Consider the following 10,192-nt stretch of genomic DNA (forward strand, 5'->3'; position numbering starts at 1 on the left):
CCGTAAACTTCGGCAGACGTCATTGTCAATATTTATTTGGCCCTGCTATCGTTTGAATTATGCATTCAGCCGCACTGCGACGCCGCCGGATTGTTTACTATTCGTTCACATTCACTGTTGTTAGACGGGCCTGTCAATCTCGAAAATGCGGTGGCCCCGGCATTCTAAAATCTTATATAATATATCTTTTCAGTGCGGGTTTCTAAACTTGGAACTGGTATCTTTTCTTTCTAAAAATATCACAATCAGCGCAGTTCGAAGGAAGTAAACATATTCTTCAGTAGCAATGAAAGCACTTATTATTTGTGTTTTAGCTGTGACACGTCGTCTGCCGCAGTTGGATTGGTCAATCTTATGACGTCGATAAAACCTTTCCCGAATTTTCCCGAATCCATCTAAAATACTTGCATCATGTTGCATTCCCCGTAACGTGGAATGAGCCAGTCTTACTTTTGTCATCGCCAAGATTCTAGCATGAATGCAGCAGATAATTTGTGTCAAATGGTAATTTTCTTTGAATGTTCACTTCAAGTTATTTAATCTCTATGCGAAGGAGTGTTTGCAATCTGATAAGGGGATCAAACAATGGTATGTTCGCAATTAAATGCGCTCTAGAGCACTCCTGCATGGTATGACATTGTGTGCACCTACCCCCCCCCCCAATCCACACACAACAGACACAACAACAACAACAACAAATTTCTGGGGTCCCTTTTCTTGGGTGGACTTTGAATGTTGCCCCTTATTGGTGCTACATGACTGTCTGACAGAAACGGGGCGTGAACACGGAATGCCCGCAGTATACATCAGAAGGTATATTATCGCTACTCACTGACTCCTTTAAATAGGGTAAACCATTCAAACTTTCAGCTGTTTGAATCCTAAGTAGAGGAAGGAAAGATGTCTTCCAGTGAAGATGGGTCAAAGGTCATCATGTGGTGCGTCCCAAGGACCATCTCGAGCGCTTTAATGAAATGCCTGAGTGCGGCTGTCGAGGACTCGGAGATCTATTTCGAACCATTCCAATACTGCTACAGCGCGGCAATGGCCTAACAAGGCTACCTATGGAGAAGATCTTCCGAAGAGATATGAGGGACACGAGGAGGCGTTCCAAAAAGCATGCCAAATCTTAAGTGCTGATGTGCAGTCTCCACTGGATCCAAAGCGCCTTGCGTGATTTCTGTCATTTGACTGTCGGTACTTTAAAAGTTTTTGAGGAAGTTGTTCCTTTCTCCATCCCACGAGTAAGTTAAAAATCCTTACTGATGATTTCTCTGTTTTACACTTAGTCGGTGGAGCATAACCACACCGACTGGCAGGCAATACACATGCAGCACTGCTAAATAATGTTTAAAAAATAATTCACATGCGAGAGAATCCAGCAAGACAAATTGAACCTTCAATCGGGTTTGATAGAAACCAAATGCAATTGATGGAGCGTTATTCTTACCTAGTTTTATCAATCGAAGATGTGAAAGATTTGCCTTTTAACGATAAATGTTGCTTTCCCTGCTGCCACCACAGTCTGAGTAAAGATACACTATATCTCTTGGATCACGACAAGGAAGATGACATAGAATGCTGTATATAGGCATAGATGTAGGCCTTACTAAAAGTGAGTGTGAATTAATTACACTCTTACAGTCAATTAGAGAGTCTAAACCTCGTTTAGCTATAAATGTGCCATTACCCTTATTTTATCTCATCTTATCATACCGTAGATATGCGTCGATCAAAGATGCGCTTGAGACGGCTACTAGCAAACACGTCTTCGTAAAGGACATGGGTTCAGGCATCGCTGGCTGCCGAGATGCTTTCTAGTACATTCCGAGCGGTTTCAAGCACACATTCCTGATCCGCAATCCAGTCCGCGCGATCAATTCGTATCGCCAAGCGATGTTCAGGCACTTTTCCCAACTGGGACTTCTCGAAGGTGAAGCTGCTAACGAGCAGACGTACGATATCGAACGCGAGGACAAGTATTTTCCACCTGGATATTATATGAAGGAACTCTACGATGTCTGGAAGTACGTCAAACATAATATCGATAGCGATCCTGTCGTTATCGATGCTGATGATTTCTTGAGGAGGCCAGCGGAAGTCCTAAGCGCGTATTGCACAGCGGTGGGACTCCCCTACAGCGAGTCACTCCTAAAATGGAATGCTTCCACACAGTCCCTGAAATCATGGAAAGCTGCCGGTGACAGCCTTGTGCGGGATGTTGTCAATTTCTACGGGAGAGCAATGAGGAGTAGCGAATTTCTGCCCAGAGCAAGTTACCTGATCAACTGACCCCTGACGTCATCCGTTGTTCAAACAAGGTCATGGTATATTTCAAGGAGATGTATGACAGTAGACTTAAGATATAGTCGAAGTATACACCTGTGAGATTACTCTGTGACTTGGAAAAAAAAGTCATTCCTACTGTGGGATTGAGAAACACGATTATTACTTATATTCCTGCGTATTGAGATTAGCAAACTATGAGATAAAACAAAGCAACTAAAGAAAAAGCAATTACCGTATTGAACACACCAATGAAACAGCAACAAATTCTTAGGGAAATAAAAAGAAATACGGCGTGTCATTAACTAAGGTTAGAAAATATATATATGTCCACGGAAAAGGGGGCCCACACACTACAAGCTCTGTCTTTTTAGTGGGTCCCTCCATTTTTCGCACTTTATGCAACGGTATACATGTACTTCACTTTGATCACTTCTGTTTCTTTTGTACTATACTATGTATGACTACTATGATAGGTCCTCAAGTGTTGTACAGTCTTTTCACTTCTCTATGTTCTATTTACCTCATTCTCTGTTACCAAAAGAAGTGAAACATGTTTTGTCGAAAAATGAAATAAACTTTGAATTGAAATTGAATTGAAAATTAAGTAGTAAGAATGACAAGTGGTCTTGCCGGTAATGTTTCTAGATATGGAGCGAAACCTTGTGGGAAAGTTGACACCTCAATCGGTGGTAGGAAAATTTCTTACCGCCCTTCTTTTTCTCTTTCGTCTGGTCTTTGTTCTTTTTCCAGGTAGAATTTTTGCATAATAAACAGTGTCGTCTTTCTGGTATCCTTTTGTCTGTGTAAAGTCAAAAGAAGCACACCTATCCTGAATTGGTTATAGTTCGTTATTCCGAAGGTTCGTTAATTCGAAAATCGGACAATGTTCGTTATTTCCAAGGTTCGTTGATCCGAAAATAAAGTCATGTTGTTTATTCCGAAGGTCTGAAGAAAAGGTTGGTTACTGCGAAGATTTGTTAATCGGAAAGCAAAAACCACTATATCAGAAAAAGGTTTGTTAGTATGCATGCATCTTCTTTTTATTTTTGAATTGACAAAGCTGGTTTCATTTCCGGATTAACGATCTGTCATTCGGAATAACGAACCTTATTTCATTTTCGGATTAACGGACCATCGGAATGACGAACCTTGTTACGCCTTTTCGGATTGACAAACTTCCGGATTAACAAATTTCCGGGTAAAAGCAATTTTTCTGTTTTGGAATAAAGAATCTTATTTCATTTTCGGATTAACGAACCATCGGAATAACAAACATCCCCTCTCGAATCAACCGTATTTCAAAAGCGTTGTTGTTTTTTGTAATGTGGAGTTCGCTGGCAGACAAAACGTGCGATCTCTAGGGTTTTCAATTAGATGTGTTTTTATCGTACTCATATTCAATTAGATGTGTGACAACTTGTTCGAAGGAATTACGCAAATGGATGCCTTTGGATATAGATGACGTACCAGATTTGGAATGTTACAAGTAAACTGTAGGTTTCTGCTAGAATATATATATTGATACATGTTTACTCTACAAGCAGTGTTTAAATTTGTTGCCTATGTAAACACAGGAACCCTATATAATAAGTAAAGGCTGGTTATCAGCTCATATACAATTTTGCTCAGGAAGATTTCTGACAACGAATATTGATTGTGGTATATGATCATCAAAATCGTCGACCTGGAAATGAATGAACCTACAGCACAAATGTAGCAATAAACGAAATGATAGCCGAACAATTGTGCATTTTGTGATAAAAGCACCAATTTCGTACACAGGTTGACAATCATGTTCAAATTAAATTTAGATATTGGGCCATCGTAAATAGCGCACTCAACGTCCATGGCAGCCATTTTGAAAAATGGCTGCCATAAATGCCATTTTTTCGTAAATTTTACTAATGTCAGGAGGCAAAAGTCAATAAGATTTTGCTTACATATGGGAAATTACATTCAAAATAAATCTAGATATTTGGCCATCGGAAATAGCGCCCTCAACGGCCATGGCAGCCATTTTTTTTTAAATGGCCGCTATAAACGCCATTTTTGTCAAAAGATTTGCTAACATCAGATGGGAAAGCCAGTAAGATTGCAAACAAGTGGGAAATTGCATTAAAAATGAATTTAAATATTCAGGCATTGTTAATTGCGCCCTCAACGTCCATAACAGCCATTTTTCAAAATGGCTGTCATATGTGCCACTTCTACAATAACTTTGAAAATTTCAGAAGAGAAAAGTTAATAAGATTTTGCCAGCAAATGTTGATTACATTCAAAATAAATCTAGATATTGGGGCATCGGAAATTGCGTCCTCAACGGCCATGGGAGCCACTTTTCAAAATGGCCGCCAAAAATGCCATTTTTTTTTTGTTAAAAATTGCAAATTTTAGAAGGAAAAGCCAATAACTTTTTGCAAACAAGCAGCAATGGGAAATTACATCCCAAAATAAATCCAGATATTGGGCCATTGGAAATTGCGCCCTCAATGGCTATGGCAGCCATTGGGCACCATATAAGTGCCACTTTTTCATTTAAAAAATGGCTAATTTCAGAAGAAAAAGTTAATGAAATTCTGCATATATATGGGAAATGACATTCAAAATAAATCTCGATATTGGGCCATCGGAAATTCCGCCCTCAACGGTCCTTGCAGCCATTTTTCAAAAACAATGCTATTTTTTTTTTACATTTTGCAGATGTCAATAAGAATTTCCACAAATTATAGAATTACATTCAAAATGAATTTGACAATAGGCCATCCAAAATTGCACCCTCTTCGGTGGGTTAGTTCTAAATTCATTTTTTCAGTTTATTTCTAATTACAGTATTTCGGGTGTGTCGGCTAACAATATACATGTAGTTATCAAAAGTATGTGTTTTTTATGGAAACATAGCAAGCACAATCACTTTTATCGTAAATTGAAAGGCCATCGTATCTGTCTTAAGAAGTTACATGTTACATTATTATATAAGTCTATAGTCCAATGTATTGAATGATATGGTGTTGCTGTCAAACATATATACATGGCGCCATTGTCCCTGGATATTCATATTACTCTTTTTCGGAACTTTCTCATGTTTGCCACCTGAAATTTGCATTAAATCGCTGAATTTTAATTCAAAAAGTGTAAAAGCTCCCTCGTTTTGGAGAGAGAAGCCCCTTTCCCACGGTCTCTTTCAGTACATCTCTGTGGACTTTTAAGTACATAGTAAAAAGGCACAAGCGCGGAACACTATGTACAATGTAGCACAAAAATGATGTAGCCGTTTACATTGTCCCTGTGTATTCGATTTTGTATTTTCATTTTAAACATGCAGGACAAGAGGTGACAGATCCCGCATTTCATCCATTGATATTGTCTATGAATATCGAGTTTTCTTACTTTTTAGATTGATAATTTGCAAATATTCCACAAAAGTGTGGACCAGATTGTTAAATTTCACTAAAGATGCAAAAGCTCCATCGTGTGGTGGTGGGGGTGGTGGGGGGGGGGGGGGCTTCAATATTGATGGGATATATAATTGCTAAGCATTTGCCTTGTTTATTTTCATTGTTCCTCAAATGATTCCTTTAACACCACAATGCAGATTATATAATGTCTCTGTGAGTATTCTACTGCCTTTTCCTTTTGAAATTAAGCAAATTCTCAAGACAAAAAAGAAAAGTGTATTGTTACCATTTTGACAAATGGGTGAAATGACCATTGAGAACACAGTTTATGATGGCGCCATGTCTAAACTTCTTTGTATTTAATTGTCAACTTGCGCAAAAAGTTGTATTGCCTTCATCCAGCATTAGCACACCTTTATTGAAGGAAAATGCCATCTATGACAGCCATTTTGGAAAATGGCTGCCATGAACGATGTGAGCGTTTTTTTTCTTGAAAAATTGCAAAGGAACAATATCTAGAATTAATATAATCTAAATTTTTGATATTGTCAACCTGTATACAAAATTACATTGTCGTCTTTTTAGAAAAAAAAAAAACATCGACGGTAGCCATTCTTAAATATAAATTTAACCTAGCTAGCTCCTGAGGGCGCAATTCACCGATGGCCTAAATAATCTCTTTATATTTTGACACAGTTATCAACTTGTGTACAAAATCCTGTTGGCTTTTCCTTTTATGAATTTGCATTGTCTAGACATTTGAAATAATAATAAATGTTATCTACGGTAGTCATTTTGAAAAATGGCTTCTGTGGCCGATGAGGACCCCTATTAAGATGGCTTGACATATTGTTTGATTTCTAACATGATTTTCAATTTATGTACACATTATGTTGACTTTTCTTTCTGAACTTGCCATTTTTTTAAACAAAATAATTTTAACAATGGCAGCCATTTCAGAATATGGCGGCCAAGGCCGTTGAGGGCACTAATCTAATACAAATATTCATTTCGATCATAATCTTCAAATTGTGTGCAAAATCTTATTGACTCTTTCTTTGTGAAATCAGGAAATCAAAAGAAAGAATGGAATCCACGGGGCCATTTTGAAAAATGGCTGCCATGGCCATTGAGGGCGCTATTTACAATAATGTAATACATAGGCCCTAGATGTATTTCAAACGAATTTTTAAATTTAGGGCAAGATCTTATCGATTTTCCTCCTGGAATTAGCAAATTCAGAAAAAAAATGGTGGTATTTATGTCAGCCATTTAAAAAAAATGGCTGCCATGGCCATTGATGGCGCTATTTACAATAATGTAATACATAGGCCCTAGATGTATTTCAAACGAAATTTTTAATTGAGTGCAAGATCTTGTCGATTTTCCTCCTGGAATTAGCAAATTCAGGAAAAAAAGTGTTGTTTTTAAAAATGGCCGCCATTGCCGTTGAGGGCGCAATTTGCGATGGCCCAATATCTAAATCTATTTCGAATGTTATATTCCACTCGTTTGCAAACACTTTTTGATTTTCCCTTCTAAAATCTTATAATTTTTACGAAAAATGGCATTTATGGCGGCCATTTTGAAAAATGGCTGCCATTTCCGTTGAGGGCGCAATTTGCAATGGCCCAATATCTAAATTTATTTTGAATGTTATTTTCCGCTCGATGCAAAATCTTATAGATTTACCCGTCTGAAATTTGTCAATTTTTACGAAAAACAGCATTCATGGCGGCCATTTCAAAAAACGGCTGCCATAGCCATTGAGGGCGCAATTTGCGATGGCCCAATATCTAAATTTATTTTAAATGTTATTTCCCACTCATTTGCTAAATCTTAAAGATTTTCCCGTCTGAAATTTGTATCTTTTTTACAAAAAATGGCATTTCTGGTGGCCATTTTGAAAAACGGCTGCCATGGACGTTGAGGGCGCTATTTACGATGGCCCAATATCTGAATTTATTTCAAATGTTATTGTCAACATGTGTACGAAATTTGGTGCTTTTATCATAAAATGCACAATTCCTCTCATTTTTCAAGCTATGCCGCTCCACTATCTAGCGTAAGTTACAGATAGAGGGAGGTGCCGTGATAATAATCTGACTCGGTGGAATAATCTCTAGGGGGCGGTATTAGGGAGCTTTAGATTTTAGACGCGCGGACGTTCAAAGGGGAAAAAAACATGATCTGAGCGTGCGCAGAAGCGTGCGTCAACTTGACCCGCGCTACTGCGCACGCTCAGATCATGTTTTTTTTTTTCCCTTTGAACGTCCGCGCGTCTGAAATCTAAAGCTCCCTTTTACAATTACACAGAGGACGCTGTGCAGTTCTTATGTTAGAAAAATCGCCGCTATCAGCACAAAACGTCGCAGTGTAAGAATAGCAGTGGAGAGTGAAAGTTCCGGAACATTATGTGCGCGAACTACACGAACAATTTCCAGTGCTTGTTATCAATCTGTTTTGCGCTCGATCCTCCTTTTAATAGTGAATTACGATCTCACAAAAACATCCAACCGTCAATCTATTTTGCGTTGACTTCATCGTAGACGCTCAGCTGGCACCTTGTTGAGATCTCCTTCACCTAAATGGACGTCGGAACCGGAGAGAAATCAGCAACTCTAAACCTTGAAGTAAAGCATACCTAGCAGGCCCGTAGCCAGGATTTTTCAAGGGGGGGTGCGGTCACTAAAAAAACGGACCTTCGGTACCAATACCAATGATGACACACACACACACACACACACACACACACACACACAATTATATATATATATATATATATATATATATATATATATATATATTCTTTGGACGACCGAACTACAAAAGTTGTATAAGAATTTGCGCGCGAAGAGCGCCGCAAATTGTGAATTTTGACTATTTTAATGACGTTTTTGTCTGTTGCATGCAATCGCGTTACGGTATTTCATCTAGGAAATAGTAAAAACTCATTTTGCCAGGAAGTTGCAAAGTTTAATTGTGTTCGAGACTCTGCGCGCGTAGCGCGCCGCAAAATTGAGAATAGTGATTTTCCTGGTGTTGTTTTAACTTTTATTTTTTCTATTGGATTTTTAAAGGAAGGGGGGATTGCGTTAATTAACAAAACGGTCCTTTGATACTGTCCCGGGAGGGGTAGCGACAATTAAAAGGTGGACAACATGCTCATACATGGACTTTCAAAATGGCCCCTAAACGAGTAATGATCATATGATTTTTTCGGGCCTTAAAAACAAGTATTCCTTAAATGTTTCCTACACCCTAAAGAAGTACTTCATCATGATTGAACAATATACCATTTTCCCAAATTTCGGCCTTTTTGATACCCTTTGATTATATACGCTCGTACATCACACTTTCCATCTAATCCGTGAGAAAAAACGACCCCTATTACGCGTTTTCTTTAGCGAGTATGGTCACGGTGTCCACCTTTCAGTTGGAGTTTTCCATCCCATTGGATGCTGTTTGGAAGATGAAACATTCACTTTACTATACAGTATATCAGCCGTTGGTATGCGAGTTTGTCAAAAACGAAAATAAATAAGAAAATTTTTAAAACAAAATGAATTGTAAATGTGAACCATTTATATTTTGCCTCCTTGTGGTAGGATATTTCCAGCATTTCCGAACTTTCAAATAATCATTTTAGATTTAATAATATTAAAGGTAGTAGATCCGATTCGCAAACATCTCCAATATCAGTCAAATGTCATATTAACCATCATGCTAAGAAGGTTTTCTTTGTGAAATTTGGAGGTCAGTGAAATTCAAAAATTAAACATCCGTTAGCCATTGGAAGAAGTTGAGTGCAAATTCAGACCTCAGGCTTAGTGCTCAGATGTTTTCCTATTTGATTTGATCTGTCTTACTGTGCACACTAAGATACATAATGGAATGGTTATTTCTTATTTATTAAATTATAGTAGCATATTTGGTTACCAGCTGTCTCTAGGCATTTTCGAATTTGGGCTGCAAAGAGATCCACTACCTTTAAGTTAGAAGAGAGATAAGTAAATAATGATAAAATAAACAAACAAAAAAGAATGAGTTTCTTTTGTAATACTATCTGACAAACTTTTTACTTTACCATTTTACTTCATAGCTCAGCACTTTCCATTCTCTCTCATACCCTCTTACCCATTACATTTAAATGAAATACAACTAAAATGAGTTTGCGTGCCTGCATAATACTCTTTGGAAATTATAAGTGAAAATGTTCTTAGGTTTTGGCTCACTTTAAAATGAGAACCAATAGAACTGTCACAACATGAGAAAATGTATAAGTAATAATCAACAGTACATTTCCGAATTTGGCCTGCAAAGAAATCCGCTACCTGTAAGTCGGAGACCTATAATCATACTAAATTGCTGCCACCAGTCTGGTGGCAGCAATTTAGTATGATTATAGGTCTCCGACTCCCCATGTCACATTTGTATTAGTGGCAGCCAGAAGGATTCATTTCTTTCTTCCCCCCCCCCCCCTCTCGCTTGACAATATATATATATAT

General features: G+C 37.9%; 1 pseudogene; it reads left to right on the forward strand.

Moving 5' to 3' along the window:
• The first annotated feature begins 974 nt into the window (after positions 1-974).
• On the forward strand, positions 975-2,369 carry LOC139723362 (uncharacterized; annotated as a pseudogene).
• Positions 2,370-10,192: the final 7,823 nt, after the last annotated feature.

The sequence above is a fragment of the Diadema antillarum genome, unplaced genomic scaffold (assembly GCF_040938485.1).
Source record: "Diadema antillarum isolate AM-2024a unplaced genomic scaffold, OU_Dant_1.0 scf00000187, whole genome shotgun sequence".
Lineage (NCBI taxonomy): Eukaryota > Metazoa > Echinodermata > Echinoidea > Diadematoida > Diadematidae > Diadema > Diadema antillarum.